Source organism: Perca flavescens, chromosome 16, assembly GCF_004354835.1.
Source record: "Perca flavescens isolate YP-PL-M2 chromosome 16, PFLA_1.0, whole genome shotgun sequence".
Taxonomy (NCBI): Eukaryota; Metazoa; Chordata; class Actinopteri; order Perciformes; family Percidae; genus Perca; species Perca flavescens.
The window spans coordinates 18,049,682-18,070,265 of NC_041346.1; the positions used below are offsets into that span (position 1 = coordinate 18,049,682).

The 20,584-nt window shown below is 39.6% G+C and overlaps 1 long non-coding RNA gene across 1 annotated transcript; it reads left to right on the plus strand.

Annotated features, from left to right (window-relative positions):
* Window positions 1-15,347: 15,347 nt before the first annotated feature.
* Window positions 15,348-16,099, plus strand: LOC114570631 (uncharacterized). The gene is made up of 3 exons (XR_003694551.1): window positions 15,348-15,386; window positions 15,845-15,930; window positions 16,041-16,099. It is a non-coding gene; the product is annotated as an uncharacterized LOC114570631 (long non-coding RNA).
* The last annotated feature ends 4,485 nt before the right edge of the window (window positions 16,100-20,584 follow it).

A 20,584-nucleotide genomic window follows, 5' to 3' on the forward strand; every position in this document is an offset into this window, starting at 1 on the left:
TTTCCTTTAAAGGATTGGTTCGCATTTCTTTCAACAAGTACAACACTCCTATGCTTATACACTATGTACATTGCAACAGGTTTTGGTCGCTGTAATTAAGACCTCCTGTCCATACTGGCCCTGAAGAGATTCCTTTCTAATGGGCGACAAAATCCACAGGCCTCGTTCTGTGCCAAAAAGCATTTTAAAATTCAGCTGAATCTTACTGTATATGTGGCTTCAGCAGTCTGGGATTCACAAATAAAGAGGGTATCTTATAAATTTATAGTCTTTTTAAATTCCCTGTTGGTGTGTTTTTGTGTGATTCATGAGAGAAATTAACACAGCGGGGGAATTTTTTGCTTAGAGAACTCAAACTTTGGAAGATATTCACATGATTGTCTTGTCAGCTACACTTTAGAATTCAATTTCTGTACTGAAGATCTCTTATATTAGAATTGCATCAGGAAGGGATAACTACAGCCACCATGTTCGTGTTAGTCTAAGACGGACTTGAAAAAATGCATGTCTTAAAGCCATTACAGCATCTGCTGAACTTCAGCTCATTACAACTACAGCACTCAACTAGACAGCAGGGAGACATATGTTCCTCATCTTAAGTGGTGCTTTAAAAGGTATTGATGGTTTAAAAGCAGCTAATATGTGATCAATGAGGAGACTTCTCTGTCTGTTTTGTCATGATGGCAGTATGGTGGACAACTGTACCGATGGAGACTCTTACCGTAAAGAACTGCTCCCAAATGTCCTCATTAAAGTGTTGTTGCACACATTTCAAACTGATTTAAATGATCCAGCCTCAATAACACATATTTATGTTGCTATATATAGATCTGAATCTAAATATGTCATTAGATCACATGTCACACCGATATTTTTGCTGTAAAATCACTGTGGAAGTAAGCAGCGTCAAAGATCCTTAGGTGAAGTGACAGTTGGGCAACAACTGGAGCCTTGGCAAAGCAGAACAAACACTGATTACAATCAGCCAGATGGCTGCCAAGCAATGTTTGGATGTAATTGGGAAGGAGGGGAAAAGCAGATTTCATACTAAAATTTATCTTTCATGTCTTTAATAACCTAAAGCTCCATAAAGCTGTCAAACATATATATATGTGTGTGTGTGTGTGTGTGTGTGTGTGTGTGTGTGTGTGTGTGTGTGTGTGTGTATACATGTTGTTTGATAATGATTATTTCTATGTTGTCCCTTCCTATTCAACAACCATCTAATTATTAGTTTTACAGTAGTCTGAATCACTCTCGGTTTTGGCAGGACCATGCAAAAATCCAAATTCCTGGTAGATGAGAAAAGAAAGGCTAGCATAATGTTCTGAAGCATGAGAGCTCTCCACTTTCTTTAAGATGCTTTCATCTCGCTCGTCTGAAAGTCGTGCCTGTTGTTCTTTGTTAGGGTGTGAGTTTCAGCTGTGTTTTGAACTGACATGACACAGCCAGGGATGTTTGTACATCCAGCGTTTGAATTACTGAGGACTAAAGACCTGCGTGATGATGTATGAGCAGGATGTCAGGTCTGTCTGTTAACAATGATTTATGAACGCTTGAGGGGGGAGCAATGCCGGGTTGTGGTAATGCAGTCAGACTGAGAAGGCTACTGTAAACACAGTGTATGACACCTAATAAAGGCTCACACAGGAATCCATTACACCCTTTCACATTCCACTCTTATAATATTGCATGAGAAACTGTCTTATTCCAGGGCAACAAAGGGGCAAAGTACTTCTGAGAAAAATCCTGACTGCTGAAGCAAACTGCCTCAAGGTAGAAGAGGGAATCCAAGAAAAGAAGTATCTGGATGATGACAAAAAATGTTGCCGTAGTAAAAATATAAACAACTACTCTCATGATGCTCAGACCAACACGTAAAAGCCACCTCAAATCTAATGGAAGACTCGGATTGTGTTTTTCTGTAACTTGAAACTCAGGCTCATCAAAGAAATTCCAATAAGCAGTAGAGACATTTCCCAGAGAGCATCCTGTGGGGTTCCTGGTGGCAAGCAGCACTGATGGGTGGGGTCAGTGTGTCAAACTCCAATCCTGCCCCATTACTCAGCACAGGTCCCATTAATGTATCAGCCATCTGATCTGCACAGCTGCAGAGCAAGGGGGGGGGGGACATGTAAACACAAAGAGCGAGGAATTCAGGGAGAAAGGGGAGGACATGGAAAGCTTGGTTTGACATCCTTGTTGCATAAAGTTCAAGCTATTACTGCTCCTTGCTGCTGCAATGTAGGCATGGACGCAAACTGTCAGCACAAGGTCAAATCAATCGAAGAACAGCTGATGTTCTCCCTAGAAGTCACAAATGAGCGAAGAGAAGCATGGAGAGAAAGTTATCTCTGCATGTGTGAGCATCTGTGTGGGTGCACTCTATCACAAAAGAGGGCAAAAAGCATGTGTGTTTGTCTGTAGTCGCACGGTAAGCATCCTTTTCTGGGAATGACCTGCTTGTCTCATTAATAGGTTTTTGCCGGAGGGGAACAATATGCAAACCAAGCAGGAAAAATAGAAATTGAAATATTTTCACCCCCCGCCCTCTTTGGTCACACACATACACACCGACATAACACACATAATCACACACACACTCCCAGTCACGGTGCATTAAATTATTCAGCTCGTAAAGCACTTATGGTCCTGATAGGTAAGGGTTTTAATTTGTAAATAAACATGTGCTACCAAAAGAGAGACAAGCCTCACTTAATCATATTTCTTTGGCATATACGCTGTGTGTGCCGCTCAATTCAAGTGAAATTAAGTAACTGTTAATGGATGATTTTTTTATATTAGGCAGGGATTTATTTTTCTGCCTTGTACACACAGTACATTGTTCCACAAATCAGTTTTAGTAGTAAGCTTTAATGCACAGCAATGAGCAAACACTATGCTCACGCTCACTGGGATAATAAACAAATAAAAATTACAAAATACACACAAAAATGCAATAAATAGTAAAAAGCAAATGTTCCTAAATCCCATTTGCTGAATCAATTAGGCATGATGTTTTAGAGCAGCATATTTAAAACTGCTGCATACAAATTGCACCTGGACTGTCCTTGCTTGCTTTGTATATAGAACAGAAACCAGGAGTATTAAAATGAACAGCTACTACAGAAGATCATGTTATCGATCATACTGTAGTAGAAACCAGACATTGAGGGGGTGTTGATGAAAACAAAAGAAGGCTTTAATTGCATTTTTGTTGTTTCTCTGCACCAGATTGGAACCCGGAGAGCTTTCTACAGGACCCCTGCTGAGATGGGCTGTAGCGGGAGAGCCCAGGCTTTCAGGCAGACTTCACTTCAGGCTCAGAAACAAGGGAGACGGGATCTGGTGGGGTCCCTCCTGGGCAAGGGGGCGGGTGATATCCCAGGACCCCTGCTCTGTTTCTGCTCCAGGTTACACCGGTTATAGCAGGGGGTCCTCCCCTTTCAGTCCCTGAAGGGTCTCCTTACCCTCTGGATGAACTTCAATTAGAAAAAGGTTGAAATAAAACACTGAACACATCTCATCAACCAGCCCTGAAAAGGACAACAAAGATGAACTGAGAGAAAGGAGGTGGATTTCATCCAAATTGTGTACCGTACCTGAATCCTGCCTTATTTACTGATATAAGAATCATATCTATTTATTCATTTATTGGACGGAACCAGATGATGTCTGTCATCTGTTTTGTTATATAACACAAACATTATTGCATTGCATTGTACAATGTAGCTTCTCATTTTTAGTATCATGTCATTTCATATCATGAAATTCCTCTGTGCTTCAATGGAAGTTGTCATACTGTAATAATAACTGTAATAATTTGACGACCCCTTTTTACTGCAAACAGAGAATTGTTATTTCCATTTGAAAGCACAAATTCAAAAAATGTGCCGTTTCTTCCCAAAAAATGCAAATATATGATTGCTTGCAAGTATTTCAAATAAATAATTTGCATTTTGACAGTCTGGCACTTTGCGATTGTTCTGCAAAAAAAATATTTTAATAAAGCAACAGCAAACATGTTGCAGTTTTAACCCACTTTTTATCTTCCCACACCTCTTTCTACTGTTGGGGTTATCTATCTTGTAGGTACAATGAAAACACTACTGGTCTCAATTTCATCGACATTGTTGCTACACTTAAGTGCAGTAACTTAATCCCTTCTGAAACAGAAGGGTTTCAACCTTAGCCAGCGGGCTGGGAGGGGAGGATAGTTGAGTGGAAGTGGAGGAGGGTGTTGTCACCGCACTTTACAGCACTATGGCGTACTGTAGAAGTGGCAGGGGCCTCAGGGTCATTTAGATAGGGTTCTTCTACCCCGAGGTGTTAAATTCAAAACCACATTTATCATCACAAAAAAAGCTTTTCTTTCAGCATCTGCTCACTTAACTTTAATTATAGCTTCCTTTCAGGGGAGGAAGGCCATTAAGCTGGGTTGGGTCCTCAACTCTCTCTCCTCTCAGTGTAGAGCACTATGTTATGGCTGGATACTGCACTGATATGGAAAGGTGAAATGTATTCTTCTTCTTCACTGGGCCAGTAAACACTCCACAAGGGTTAGCCTGAGATCTACAATCCCGAAGGATCGAGACAAGCTTGTTCAAGTAGAAATTTCAAAAGAAAAAAGTGGGCAGCAATATGAGAGGCTCGGTCTGCAGCAGTAGTCACTGTAAACACGATCAACGTATTAAAGAATATGCTGTACTTTTGGTCTTTGTGTGTGAGCGTTTGGATTCACAAGTGTGCACTTTTGTTTGCGCACATATATATTTATCCTTCTATAGGCCTCGTGCACTTGGCCCATTTTCCCTTATTGTGCTGTGAGTATCCCACTGGGGAGAAAGACGAGGGAGATTAACTATGTTTCCTGTTGGTGAGGCTTTGATGTTAAGTCCTGGGGGAAACGCTGTTCAGTCACATTTTCCCTTCATCTGCTGTATGTCATTCAACAAATACAACCACCTCCAAAGTCACCAAGCCCTTCATGCTGTTCGCTGCCTGCATTTAGAGACATCAGTCATGTTATGAAAGCAACCCATAAGTTTGACCTTAACTTTGTGAAAAAGCTTTTATTCCCCGTTTTGTTTTAGGTGAGAAAGCACAAGAAGCTTTACTGAAAAAGGAACAGGACATGTCTGTGCATGTGGCTGTATACTTTGGTTACTCCACTGACACACAGAATGCAGAATGGATATTGTGACCTTTATGAGGAAATGTGCTCATTATCACAACTAAAAAAGGCACACAAAACAGCACAAAACCCTTACACAACAAAACAATTATACAATGAAATTGCCATAAAATTCAATGACGTGTAATCCGGGAAAAATATGTTTCCCTCGAAACGTAGCATGGGAACGTACGTTTTTTGTAAACAGAGTTTACTTCTTTATACAACCTTTTTCAGATATGCAGTAGTACTCCTAAATACCTGTAAACAGAATGTGATGTGTAAAGTCGGTGGAGTTCTCTTTTAAAGCTGTTTCAATGATCCATCTTGAGTTCTGCGGTTAAGGACTTCCACACAATGATCCCCTGAACAGAAAAACACATCCAAAAAAAGGATTTAGTTCCCCAAAAATGCTCCCCGTGTTACTGAGCCAGAAACCCTGAGAGGAGCCATCAGGCTGGTTATTTGGTCATTTATGCATGAGTTTAAAAATGAATTTAATGAAATGATCAAAAGTGTTAAAACTGTTAAAAGTGATAATATAGCAGTGGTGGGATCTTATTGTCTCACTGGCCAAAAATAGATTAAGGCATGAATTTCTGAACTATACAGTTTTGAATATTACGTATATTCACGTTATAGGTCTTTAACCAAACATGACAATGCCCAACAGACTTAATGGTTGTCTTTTGCCTTTGCTTTACAGTAACATAAAGCTGCGACTGATACAGAACAGCACATTAAGACACTAAACACATGCGCCTTGATTTTGTGAATCCGTGATACTGTGGTTTTTACATATTATGACCCCTGACTACTGTGCATTTCATGCCACAGCATGTTGAGACTTAAGGTAATTTAGGGTGAGTCTGGGGATATCAAAGGGACCAAAGAGTAAGAAGACAGTCAACCAAACACTTGGTGGCACAGCTAAAAAGGTTTGGATTGGGTGAGCATATTGTATGTTTGTAGGTCTGTGTGTGTGTGTGTGTGTGTGTGTGTGTGTGTGTGTGTGTGTTTGTCTTCCTCTATATACAGTACTTTTTATTTATTTTGGTCATCATAAGCTCTTCTTTGTAAGCTTACTATTAATTATAATTTAAGCAATATTTAGAGTTATAACTATAAAGCATTTGGCCTCCATGGCAGCTGGAGCCCTCTCTTGAGCTGTCACTATGATTGACGATTTAGACGGTACATGAATTTCAAATCCTAGTGGAACATACGGGGCTGGCAACATAAACAGGTACAAAACTCCAGTAATAGGACTCAAAAGTGGGCAATTAAAAGCTCTAAATGTAAATCAGCTGCATCCGCCGTACTCCCACTTTTTCCACACCATGGATGCTGGTGAACTGAAAAGACCCCCTCCCCTCGTTTGTCCAGTCCTCCTGCTCAGTCACCAGGGACTGGCTGGAGGGGGAAAAACAGGGTTCCTGCACCCTTTGCATTCAATTATGGGTCATGTTTAAATCTCTCAACCCTAAAACAAGAACAGAGGAATCCAGGAGGGTGGCCAGCTAATGCAGACAGATAGACAGACACACAGACACAGTGTTTGGATATCTGAGTATTGGAGTGAAGCCAAGCATGGCTGTTCACTCCTTTTCACACATCAGCAAATGCCATTTCTCCTGCATGGTTATTGGCTTCATGCTCAGCAGGTATTTTTTAAATATATATATATATATATATATATATTTGTTTCCTAAGAGAATATTTAATAGAGTGCTGTGCTTCTTTTTTTTTACCATAAAATGACAACAAAACAAAAAGATAACAAGGAATTAATCATTTTGAAAACATATTGTGCCATTCCTCTATTCTATTTTATATTTTTTTTACAATCTGTTCCATATCACTTTAAGATCTTACCCTCAGGGCAAAGTAGCTTATTGATGTCATTTTTTTTGAGAGACTCCAGATTGGACAGAGTGGATGAGAGGACTACGATTTACCAGATGGCTCATTGTGTGTTCTTCTCTTGGCAGTCTGACCCTACTGAATATTGAGATGAGAGGCCAGCTTGGATTTTCTGGAAAAAAGTGTGAAATTTCTTGGAGTGAGTGCATTGCCTATCTGTCACCCTCTGTATTGGACAGCATGTGCAGCCACTGACGGTTGACATCACATTGTTATGTTAGAGCCTGAAAGAGACAATTTGATGCTTCCATTATCATTTTCAAATGATGCATATGTATGTTATGTGTACTTCTGTGTTTTATATCAATTCAACTATGACTTGCTGAGCTACAGGTCTAAAGAGAGCCAGGCCACTCTTTGTTCAGTGTGCACACAAGCATCAATCATACATTAAAACGCATTATTAAATATGGTGCTTAAAGGGACAATTTTCAGTTCCTCTGTTGGAAAACCAAACAGATGTATCACCACGACAATTCCTCATTACACAGCAGGCCTTTAGGGCACGAAGACCTGATTAAGATTTTTTCTTAAACCATCTTAAATGTAGGTTTTATCTTTTCATCATGGGCCCTGGACCCTTTCATTAACCTCTTACAAGAGTGGAGACAACAGGCAGCTGGACTGCATTTGGGCACAGATTGGAACATGTGTTTGGCCGGGATAGTGGTGTTGAAGAGAACTCGGATGCAGAGATGCAAGTATCCAAAAATAAAACACGTTGCCACTTAAATCATTCCCAGTGTAGAGCATTGAAGACTACATTGTATAACAGCTAATAGTTGATGCTTAAGGATACGCTTATGTTCCAAACCGGAAATCAAAGAAGACTTGGTCATGCCATACTCCACCAAACTGTCCTGTTAGGACCAGTGATTCAGTGTGTGTTGACAGAGATTTGACTGTTTATGAGATGTTCTCAGTGGGGAAAAAAGCAGTGGCTGGGCTGCCACCTTGAGGTTTACAAATGAACTTAAATTTCTCATCTCATATCTGATGAAGTGTCAGACATCAGAAAATGTCACATCTTCATTATAAACTAAGGTTTACGTTATATCCCAAATAATTCAGATTTTTGCCTTGGGATTCATTGTTAAACGTAACATTTGCACATATTTGGAGTAGGGTTTGATAGCAAACATTAGCATTAGCTTGATAGAAACGAGGATGAACAAGAAGAACCTTTAAGCCTTTGGAAGCGGTCCGCGTATATATTCCAAACTTTAATAACTCTATGACTTTGCTCGTTATGGTTCTGGCCATAAGATGACATAGTGCACTCACTGCATAATGCACTATAGATGCACTGCACCCTCCTCTGTAGCAGACACAGTGAGGGCTGATGGGAGAGGGCTGGCTGTATGTCACAGTGAGAGAGAGTGGAAATGCATCGACGGTTCAGTCTCCAACCGAATAGGACACGTGCTGGCAAATTTATGGAAGTATTAAACATTAAATGCTCTGATACAATTGCGATTTCATGATGGGGGGAATGGGATAGTTAATAACTGTCTCCGTGAGCAGCTTTCTAGCTTCAGATGAGCCACAATTAGGTCAAACTGGCTGGTGCATTAGCAGAAGGACAAGAGGCAGTTTCAGGACTTTTCTTCTTTGGGATGGGTGAAACGCGGCATTAATCACAGTAATGTTGCTGCAGTGGCAGTAGAGACAGCCCATGACGCCTTCTCTGCATAATATCCTAAAGTGAACACTGCGTTCTCTTGCTAATTTATGTACTGCCACCAGGGCTGTACAGTAAAGCCTTCTGAAAATTCTTATTGCTCTATAGCTCACAGAATGAGAATACATTTGGCTCACTGCATAGAAACTTCACTGTATTGTTTCTGCAGACTTTGATGAAGTCTGCAGTGCATCAGCTGCAGAGTTGTACTACTTAAGTCCGGACTCAAGATGCTTTTCTGTTGTCCCGGACTCATCTTGGACTCATTGTTATTGGGACTCGGACTTATTTCAGACTCGGCCATTGGACTTGCTAAATGTTCTAGGCGGTCTTGACTGAGTCCAGCAATATATGCTTTTGTTTGTTTGCTAAAGTAACTTCCTCCTACAAAATAAAACAACTGATGAAGTTTGCTTGTTCAGAAAATAGATATTAGTTTAATTCAAAATCCATCTAGAACAGGCATCGAGATTGGTCGCCTGGTATACACCTGGCTGCGTCATATACCTCAATCATCAGGTATCAATTATAAATTATTATTATTATGAAATTATTTTCATTTTGGCCACAGACACAATGTTAGCAAGCAATTTGTACTATGGATTCTTTAGGACAAGTAATAAGTTCAAGAAGGGGAACTTTTCCATTTTAATTAAATAATATGGCCTAATTTGATCCTAATGTGTTATGCTGCACTTGCTTTTTGATTATTACAAATAATAAAGCAAAATTATCATCTTAAAATAGAATATATACTGTCCCTCACATCACATAAATTATGAACAGGTAAGTAAGTGTTTTTTTTTTATCTGTCTTGGTATGGACCGTCTCTCATTTGGACTCGGTCTTGACTTGGACTTGAACCTCTTTGGACTTGGTCTTGGACTCGACAAAGGTGGACTTGACTACAGCCCTGGTGTAAAGGCTCTGGAAATGAGGGACAATGAGGAGCTGGAACTTGAGTCTCGAGTTGCTGTGGATCACCAATCCACAAAATATAAATGAAATTTAAGAAGATTACTGCTTATTTCCTCATTTATTTTAGTACCATTTGGGAAATGTTAGATATTATGGAGTGTGCTTTTTAAAGGGGAAATTAACTGTCACAGCCATTCATTCTTATGGTCCCCAAATACTTGTAACTCAGATGTTATTATCCAGGAAACAGGATGCAATTGAAGAATTACGGCAGTTGTTTTTCCATGTTGACATGTTTTAACATAATTAAATGAGTTAAATTAGCTGCCTGAACATATAAACCAAAATTCTCAAAAATCAAAAAAGTTCATAAATGTACCCGCAAAAGTCAGCATAATACACACGTGCAAAAGTGCATATGTAACTAAATCATTTAAATGCATTATGAACACGACCATGATTTCCAGTGCATGTAAATGGATGTTGCATAATGCACTGATGCTATTCATAAATCCCCTAAACACAAGTCATGAAACTGTATTTGAAATTCAAGTTAAAAATCAATCAAAATCAAAAGTAGATCTTGCAGATCTTCCTTTTCTCCACAGTAATATGGTCAGAAAAGTCACATAATATAGCCTGCACATCTATAGAGCTGTGTGATTAATATTACAATGCTGCTATTTCCTTTGTGTTGGTCTTTGTCAACATCGCAAGATGGCTTCAATTGCAGGCTACAGTACAGATGGAACAACATGAACACATCTACAATGTAGATTGAAATTATAGATCCAATAAGCCATTCTGGAAGTAACACAATATTGCACAGTGTGAGGAAAAAGTTCCTTCACAAAGACGCTTTCCGCTTCTACACGTCTGCATTGGAGAAGATGATACAGTTTGTGCTATCCATCAGATCTGTTGAAGCAGCAGTGTATGCTTCCCGTCTCCCATGCTGACAGTCAGCCTGATATGGGGACCAGCAAGCAAGAGAGAATCAATTAGCGGCCCGTACGTTTGAATGGCAGACGGGATGGAGTGGATTTAGAGAGGAGGGATTGGAGTATTCTCTAGAAATTGTCAGTGAAGCAAATATAAAGGCGATCAGATGGATTCGTATCTCTATTCCAATCAGTGTCAAGAATCTTTAACATGTGCACACACTGCTACAGTTCTCTGGATACAACAAGTAGCTGGCTCTGCATGAAAAGTTAATTCTGTGGTGATGAAATGATTTGGTAGAGGTGATACGGCAGAAACTGGCAAAATGTGACAATAGACGGAAAAATTTGTGATAATGTTGCTATGTATAATATTACAAGGAAAAGAAGCTTAGGTTGAACAGATCGAGAACATGTCTCATTGTGTAACAGTTTTTATGTAAAAGAAAAAAGAGAAAAACAGCAAGATTGATTAAAGATAAAGAAAAAGAATGTAGGTGGAAAACAACAGAACTTTGGCAGTGAAAAATTAATGGAATTAATAATTAAACACTACTACACAAATTCAAGGATGTGTCACTGCTGAAACACTTAATCCTCTCTGTGATTCTATCTGCATTAGTGTTCGAAATAATTCACTCCTCTAACTGTATATGAATTTGAAAAAGTGTAACTCTTTATTTCCAGTTGATGACAAAATGCTGACCATCATATGATGCATTGTAGTGTGCTGCCCATCGAGGCTCTATAAAAGCATTTACTGCTCAGTAAATCTCTTTAATAGATGAAAAAGTAGGAAAAAAATCAATACTAAAACAAATACAAATTAGTGAGTGCTTCCCAACAACATATACACACACACACTATGCATAGCCCATATCTCTCTTTATTTAATGAACAAAAGTGTAATTCATCAACATATAAAAGCATTAAAAGCTACAGGCCTGTTTCTAACTTTATAGACGATAAATTGATAATAAAGTGCTGTGTATATTTCTTCAGTTGTAAAAAATAATGTGCTCCTTTTGCACCCAAACACACACACATTCAGCACTTTACATACACTTTAAGCTTTGTTTGGATCATCTTCTGGCTATAATAGCATGCAGTATGACCATTTTTCTTATTTTAACAACAACTTATTTTGCAAAAAGTCAAAAAGTTAAACCAAGAAAAGTAGTATAATACACGATATATTGATATGTGGTGAGAGCAAGAAAGTAGTAATAACAATAACACTTAGTCATTAGAATACACCCTCTGGACAAAAAATCCATCCATCAGTAGTTGAGTTATTTTACTGAATATGTGAACACTGTGCTAGTCTATGTTCCACTTCCGGGATTGCTCCGGTGCCGTAGGAAATTCTGCCGGATGCATGTATTTTCCTTCTGCTTTCTTTGTGTTGGAATTTCAAATTCGGTGGATTTATGAGGACTATTTTTGACTGCTCCTCAGATCTCTGCAGGGTAAATTGAGACAGCTAACTAAACTATCTATCCAATCTGAGTTTTCACTCGCATGACTTTTTTGCAGCGGCTCTGTGCGGAGTTTAGCGCTCCCCATGACGATTCTGATTGGTTTAAAGAAATGCCATTAAACCAGAGCATGGTTTCCTCCCATCCCCGAACGCTATGTGGAGTAGCCAGACCCTCCTTCAGCGTACTTTGGAGGAGGGTCTGGCAAAGCGAGACTACATTGTGTCTGCTGGTACTGCTAGAGGAAGAACGAGGGCAACAACAACATCATTAGAATTTATCCTCCAGGGACCTTGAATACAGTATCTTTAACAAATTAACTGCAAGCCATCAAATTGCAAACATTTAACTCTAAAACACAAATGTCAACCTCATGGTGGCGCTAAAGTCAGGGGACCACCAAAGTCAGTAGGATACATCTTCTGGGCACCATGAATGGCTGTGTAAAATACCATGGTAATCCATCCAATAGTTGTTGAGATATTTCAGTCTGCACTGTAGTCTCTTCTGCCCAGAGAAGGAGGAAGACAGACAGTGACATGTTAAACCGTAAGTGATGTGCACAAGATCCACTAAAGGTCTACTTGTCGTTGCAGAAGAGTTGTGGACAGGAAGTGCCTTGCTGGGCAGTAAAGATCTGTCAGCATGATTGACATACAAAAGATGTAATGTTTATGTGACTTTGACAGTCCGCACAATCAAATGATTGTAAAACAAAAATGTATCTTTTAAAATATTAAAATATAAATCTAAACATGAAATATACCGCCATTGCCTTTGTATGTAGATAAGCTGTGCCATTGCTGTCTAAATAACTAATGTGTTTATTGCATTTATCAATTAAAGCCCCTCTTTGGGGAGCACAAGCAGATGGGAATACAGCTGTGTAAAGTCAGAAAATAGTCTTTTTAATTATTATTAAAATCTGCAGGGCAGACACAGGTCTTGTAATGTAGGCACATAAGACCACCCAAAACTAAGTCTAATCGTGTATACAGCATCATTTTTGTTGTTTTACAGAATATGCACAATATGGATGAGAGAGCTATGTATCTATCCATCTGTCCTTTCTTTGAAATAACACAATTTCCTCTTCAAGTGTGCATTCCCACAGTTGATTAGAGCGTTTGTTTTTATTTATTTTACCTTTATTTGTTCTGCGAAATTACAATGAGAGGAAGTCTCTCTTTTGCAGGAATGCCGGTCACATTCGCACAGTTACATACATTCATACCTGGAAGCTGGACACTGAGCAGCTCCACTGGAGCAGTTGGGGTTAATGGCCTTGTTCAAGGGCACCTCAGTGGTTGTAATGAGGAAGGGGCTAGCACTGTTTTTTTACTCTCCCCACCCAGAAAAACTGCATGCAAACAACAAAAATATTGATCAGTTAGAGAGGAGTTTGAAGCCAGGGAACAGCCATAAAGGCCTGTATATTTGGAGACGGGTTAAAAATAGGCACGAGCTGTTATCATACCATTAAGATGCAAATCAATAGTCATTTTATGATAGTTTTTGTGACCTCTACTTCATCAACTTTACTAATGAATTATTTCCTATTCCATTTAGTATGGTTTTGAGTGCTGAGGCGCCAGTGGGAAGTAAGTGTGTGTGTGTGTGTGTGTGTGTGTGTGTGTGTGTGTGTGTGTGTGTGTGTGTGTGTGTGTGTGTGTGTGGTCTATATGATGCTAATGATGAGGAAATGGCTCAGCAACAGGACTATACCAGTCTTTTTGCATGATGTAGCCCATTTACTATGAAGTGCATAGTCATACTTTACATTATTGCTGACATTCCAAAGATGATGTTGTGTTTTTTAAAATGTTCTTCTAGAAACCTGAAACCTGTTTGAGTCAGGGAATCCATCACAAGGAATATTTTATACACATTTACTGTTTTTAGTTTTTTTGGCAATGCAGTTGAAAGATGTAAATTTATTTGAAAAGTATATACTGTATTTATTACATTACATTATTGAAGGTAATTACGACATTCATTGTGATGACTACCTATCACATGCAAGTTTCAAATCATTAAAGATTGATTTGAATGTGTGGCTTGTGGCTGCCTGGAAGGTGGTTACTTTAAAAAAAAAATTTAAAATCTTAAGAGGAATCCTTAAAAATGATTAGTTTTTTAAAATGGGATTCAAAATGTATCAAACAAGTCACAAATATGCCACTGTGGGCTGTGAAGAGAGCCACATTAATATTCACTCCTTTGCCTTAAAATCACAAATTTGTTCACAGGTTGCTCATCACCTATGTGTAATGGCGCATGTCTGCACGTCTGTACACACCCTGACACTGTTTGAATTTTATTTAATTAAATAATTTTAAAAGTCGTCAGTTGTGGCAGTTCAGTGGGAACTCTTTGAAGGACTAACACTTTCATCCATTTGGTTGAAATGATTTATTTCCCTCACTCATCTTTTCTTCCTTATACTACACACATGTTCCCGCTCCTTCACAGAGTGCTGGGTCTTTGGATTCCTCCAGAAAGTTCTTTGGGGAGCAGAGCTAAGACAGCCACACTGTCCCTGCTCTACCAGACTGGGGTGAAATCCACTAATCGGCTTTTGTGGCCAAACATGATAAAGCTGCAGCCAGGATCAGGCCAATTTACAGCGCGCCAGTTCTGTCTGTCCTCTGTGAGCTGCATATCCACAGAGCAGCAGCTCAGTGTCCTCCTCTTAAAAAAAGATTTCATTACTATCAGGCCTAGATTGGCAGAATCATGTGGAATAACCCTATTGTGAAGAGCCTGCCTCACTCATTTCTACAGCTGGTGGCTCAGTGGAAGTGAGGAGCTAAGACGGTGCTCTTCATACGCTGTCTCAGTGTGGGGTCCCTCCAGCAGCTACGCACAGAAAAAGAGCCAAATGTGTGTGTCCCAACACATCTGTGCAGATGGTGGCTGGTGATCACACAGACTGCTGAGGATGATGATAAGGTGTATTATACAGATTACTATAATACTGCTCAGCAGAACCCTTATTGTTCCTTTGATAATCAATCTAAAAGCACCAGGAAAATTAAGTGACAATTATAATTTATTATTGTTGGAGTAAAAATCTTGAGAATGTGGCTACACTTATTAAACACTAGAAGTCCTGGAATTCCATAACTACTAGAGATTCCAAACTTACCGCCAGTGACAGAGACAACAGTAGTTACTAAGCAACCAATATGCATCTTCAACCATGTGAAACATTAGAAATAGAATGCTGCAAAAATCTGTGCAGCCAATATGACGGTGTATGGCCGAAATAGGTAAAAGTGATCATATTTTCTTTGCCTTTTGTGTAAGTTTTGTGTAATGTGTTTATATATAATGTTTATATATATAAACATTTTAAATGAAATACAGACACTTTTAGGAAAAGTCAGGATTGCATTTTTTTATTCAGCAGCAACTTATTACACATAAATTTCACAACGGTCAACATGGCCGTCACGGCCGTTCTAGTGTTAAATGGATTTATGAGACTTGGACTTATTGTAACTCCTTAGCCTTAATCCAGGGCTGTATACATTCTGCATTAATATCTCCTGGAGCTCAGTCACAGATCATTAAATATGTTATGGCGGGAACGTTGAAAATATGACTTATCAGCAACATGTGAGCTGAGGGGAAATGACATCAGGTTGCTTTAAAGTAAAAGAAAATTTTTAAAAAATCATGTGGTTACATGATTTGTTTCACTGGAGAAAATAATCTTCCTTTAAAGTCAATTCAAACCATGTAAAGATGTCGCAGAACTCCATCCACCGGTGGCAGCACTGAGCTCTCTGCTGTGGAGCAGCACACCAGTCGGTGAGCGAGGAAAGAGTCCTGTGCCATCTTAGATTGTGCATGATTGGCATTGAGTTCATTGAAGAGACATTTCTCTACCAGAATAAATTGTATTGTTTTCTACTTAACAGACGTTTAAGTCCGACAACGTCCGAGGTCTTGGAGAAATCCATGCTGGACCATGAAACACAGTCCTGGATCTGGGCTAGGAGCTGCTGTGAGACTTGACTCCCTGAAGCAAGAGCTATTACAGCAAAAACGTCTACCATAATAATAAATATGGCAAATAAAATGAATACACTTCATTATTTGATTATGAAGCATCTCCATTGAAAGACCCTGGTATCAAAAACACCAATAATACCTACAGTATTGAAAAGAATCATCATAATTCAGAGGCCTGAAGGACTTCTGGGGCAGGATAAACCAGACATGGCTGTTCCCCCACCTCAACACGAGAAAAATGCTCTTCCTCTGACTCAGCTTTGATTCTCTAACATTTTATTATCATTTCCAACACTTTACTTCTTTTAATGCTTTAAGACAAGTTCCTTATCAAAGGCAATTACATGTTTCAGTTACAAAGGGCTACATGTTACACAACACTGTGTGAGAATAAGCCAGTAAGTGCAGGTATGTACCTGGTATTTCAATCAAGAGAGAACTCTTGGTAATAAACAAAAAACCCTCCAGCAACAGGATTTTACAAAAATGCACAGAGGAAAGGACAAGAAATTAGTTTATAACACCTTTGGGAACAGCAGCAGGTGTAGATCAGCAAGGAAGAGAAGCTCTTTAGTCAGCTCTTAGACTGATTAATAGTCGCAGAATACTTAAAATCTAGACGGATTTAGGAGTGCAATTAATCAAAGGTTTTATTGTGGGTCCTAAATCAAGAGAGGCAATTCTGGGCTCAAGTAAGTTTTAGAATATTGCTATAATTATTTTTGAACACTTCCTATTTTCCCCCAAAAGCCCTTTTGTAGAGAGCAGTTATCTACTTACAGTAGCTGGAGTGCACACTGGAGCATCTCAGGTGTTTGGGTTTAGGGAAAGGGCAGAAGGGGCCTGCTCTGACTTAGATAAGGAGATGATTTAACAAATATCCTCTAAGACAATAAACCTGCAGCTCCAAAATAATTAGAACTGTGTTATTATCATTACATTTTGCTCTCTAATGACATTAGCTTCTGCAAAGTACATCACAGGTTTCATGTAACAGATAAACTGCAGGTCTTAGAGGAGTACAATTACAACAGGTAAACATTGTTGCATTTCTACTATATAAACTCTTTATGGGCAATCTTATCTGCATAAAAGTCACAGGGGCATATCTAAAACCTCCTTAAGGACAGAAGGATTGTAGTATTAGAAAGAAAGAAAAGAAAATTAAACAGAAGAGGTATGATATGTGCACAGAAGGACAGCACCATGGTTTTGATAGGATTTTCAGATGGTGTGCCAGCTCTGCTGCCATGCACAGATTTCTGCTTGGCCCTGGAGCTCAAACATCCCATGTGTAGACACAAGGACCCTGTGCCCTGTGGGTAAATACACTGTAAGACCAGACTGCACGTATCCACAACACATCAAGTAATAACCACTCTCTGGTCTACTGGGAAAATACTGTTGACTTTCTGTTTTTTGAGTTGGCTGTAAGTTTGTGTTTTCCCCCCTCTTTACCATATGAGGTTAAGTGCTTCATACTGTTAACTGCTACATGCTTGTTTAATAAACATTTCCAACACAAAACGGCCAATGTTATGACCTTGATGATTTATCACTTGTGGGCTAACAAGAATAAAAGTTGCGGTTACAATTTTGTGTAATGTTCTAAATGGGACAAACGGTGGATAAAGGTTTTATGTTTTATGTATGTTATGAAGTATGAAGCATGAAGTAATGCTGCTTGGGAAGGGATTTTGCCTTCTGAATTTATAAATGCTGGCATCACACATTTATCTACCTAAAATAACCACAAATTCTGGGACTTTGCATAACAATCAAATAAAAAATCACGGTGATCATAATAACTACCCAAAACATTTCTGCCTCTCCTTTCTCCTATTTAGCTTGTTTTATGTAATCTGCCCATTCCCATTCCTATTTTCCTTTCAAATAACAACCACTTATCCTGTTATACCAGTCTCTCTACCTCTCTCCTCACTAACTTTAATGATCCCTCTGTCTCCTTCAGTCTCATTGCCCCATGCCCTCTTATCTCTACCTCCCATTCCCAAACACATTGCGTGTCTAGGCTCAGGGGCGTCCTCTTTGTCATTGGCAGCGATGACCTCCACGTTCCCCCCTGGCATAGGGTCAATTATTCACTGCGCGGGAACTACACCTGTGTCCCTCGTGAATCTCCCCGACAACCAGCCGCCAGAAAAAAATGAGTCCATTACCATGGTGGTGCCAGGTGATGGATTTCATGTTCGCTAGTGGAGTGCAGGTAAAAACCTGGGGAAACCACTGAAGGTGACTTTCACAGCTAAGGCATCTTTACCGGTCGTGCGTGCAAACATACAGACTCCCATGAGGAAGTATCAAAGGCGGGAGTGGAGCATTGGTTTCCATGTCAGACTTGTTTGTTTGTTGTAGGTTATTGTTGTGTGTGCTGTAAACCTGAACAACCTTGAGCTCTGAATTCCTCCATAAGAGATTTCCTGGTGGACTCTAATGTCCGTGTAATATCTATTAGACAAGTAAAAACATAGTTCACTGGCTTTTTTTTTAGCATGGGGCATATGAACTGTGACACAGAATCTTTGTATTGTCCAGTCTGTTTAACCTTAAGTGCACAGTATCATTCAGACTTCTATGATAACAACTTAACAATCATAAAAGGCTATAGTGAACAGTTGCACTGTATCTGCTAGCAGTGAAGTATCACCACCTTTCACAACACATTCCCAGCACCCACTAGTGAGGGGGCATCTGCAGTGCTCAAGGCAGGATGGCAGCCATGCAGGATAGCACCAAAGCAAGCTGTTAGGCCTGCTGTCTGCTAATCCATTCCAGTGTGGAAGCACAGTCGGTGAACCCCATGCAAGCAGCACTTCAGGTCAACAGATATGGTCAATACATGTGGTCAGAACATGTGGTCAGGACAACAGTTCTATTGGACCATGACTAACAGACTTTTGGCTGTTTGGTGTGTGTGTGTGTGTGTGTGTGTGTGTGTGTGTGTGTGTGTGTGTGTGTGTGTGTGTGTGTGTGTGTGCGTGTGTGTGTGTGTGTGTGTGTGTGTGTGTGTTTTTTTTTCTGCTTCCCTGCTTGCTTATCTGTAGTTGTACATCCTTGTCTGTATGTGTGAGGCTTGTATAATAATAATAATAATAATAATAATATACTGTAAATACATTTTACTATTTTAATATTTATTCTCTTTAATTATATTATTGTGTTTATCTGTCTTCTCCTTTTCCTCTTATCCCTTGCTGCTGCAACAGTGTGAATTTCCCCATTGTGGGATTAATAAAGGATTTAGAATCTTTTATATAATTTTATCTTTGTGCACTTATGCATGTGCAGCATGTTGGCAGGAGACTTGGCTGCACACACTGGAGACAGGTGAGACATGTAGTGGGGGACATGCAGGTTTTTGGAAGCAGCCTCACCTCTCTGTAACTTTGGACCGTTGATGTGTCTGTCTTAATACCAGCTTGCGTCAGCTGTCCTCAGCATGCAGAGGCACTGGAGTGTACAGCTCCAGTCTGCTGATCCTCGGCCTCACTTGTTTCCCATTCGCTCCCGGGCCCGCCAACCAGGCCAGACATGGCACAAGACAGAAGACAAGCACCACACGACTCAGGCTTGGTCACCCGGCTCTTGTTTTTGTTCAAAAACTAAACCTGTTCTTGCTTTTGTTCATTTTTTTTTGTTCATATGCTATTTACTGTAAATGATATCACATTGTTCGTATGCAGATATTTCAGTGGTATATCGTTAATTTAAGATTATTGAGGAGTTGGTTTATGCTGTTGGGTTAAAACACAAATTATTTCATAAAGTGGTCAGTTTGAATATTACTATGGAAATGTTATGAACTACACACACTGGAGGTTAAGAAACACAATTGTGAAACATTTATAGTATGCTTAGTGTTTTATGGGAGGTTTTATTGCCCATCTGCGTGGGCACAGTTGTAAGTGCTTGAATTTACTGATACGTATGAAACTCTCATTGGAATATAAATTAATTGTTCAGTCGATATACTTGAATTATTGGCCCATCTTTTATATGTAATTGTCATAAAGATCAAATACAAATTATTTTCAAAACTATTCATGTAGCTGTCATCTATCATATAGTCTCGCTTTGCCAGACCATCCACACGCTGTGGAGAGGAGGAGGGTCTGGCTAGTCCACATAGCATTCCGGGATGGGAGAAAAACATGCTCTGGTTTAATGGCATTTCTTTAAACCAATCCCAATCGTCATGGTCGGTGCTTAACTCCGCACGGAACCGCTGCAAAACAGTTGCGCGAGAGAAAACTCAGGTTGAACAGATAGTCTAGCTAGCTGTCTCAATTTACCCTGCAGAGGAGCAGTCAAACATAGTGCTCATAAATCCACCGGAGTTTAAAATTCCAACACAAAGAAAGCGTAAGGAAACGGACATCAGCGAAAATACATGCATCCGGCTGAATTTCCTGCAGCACTGGAGCAATCC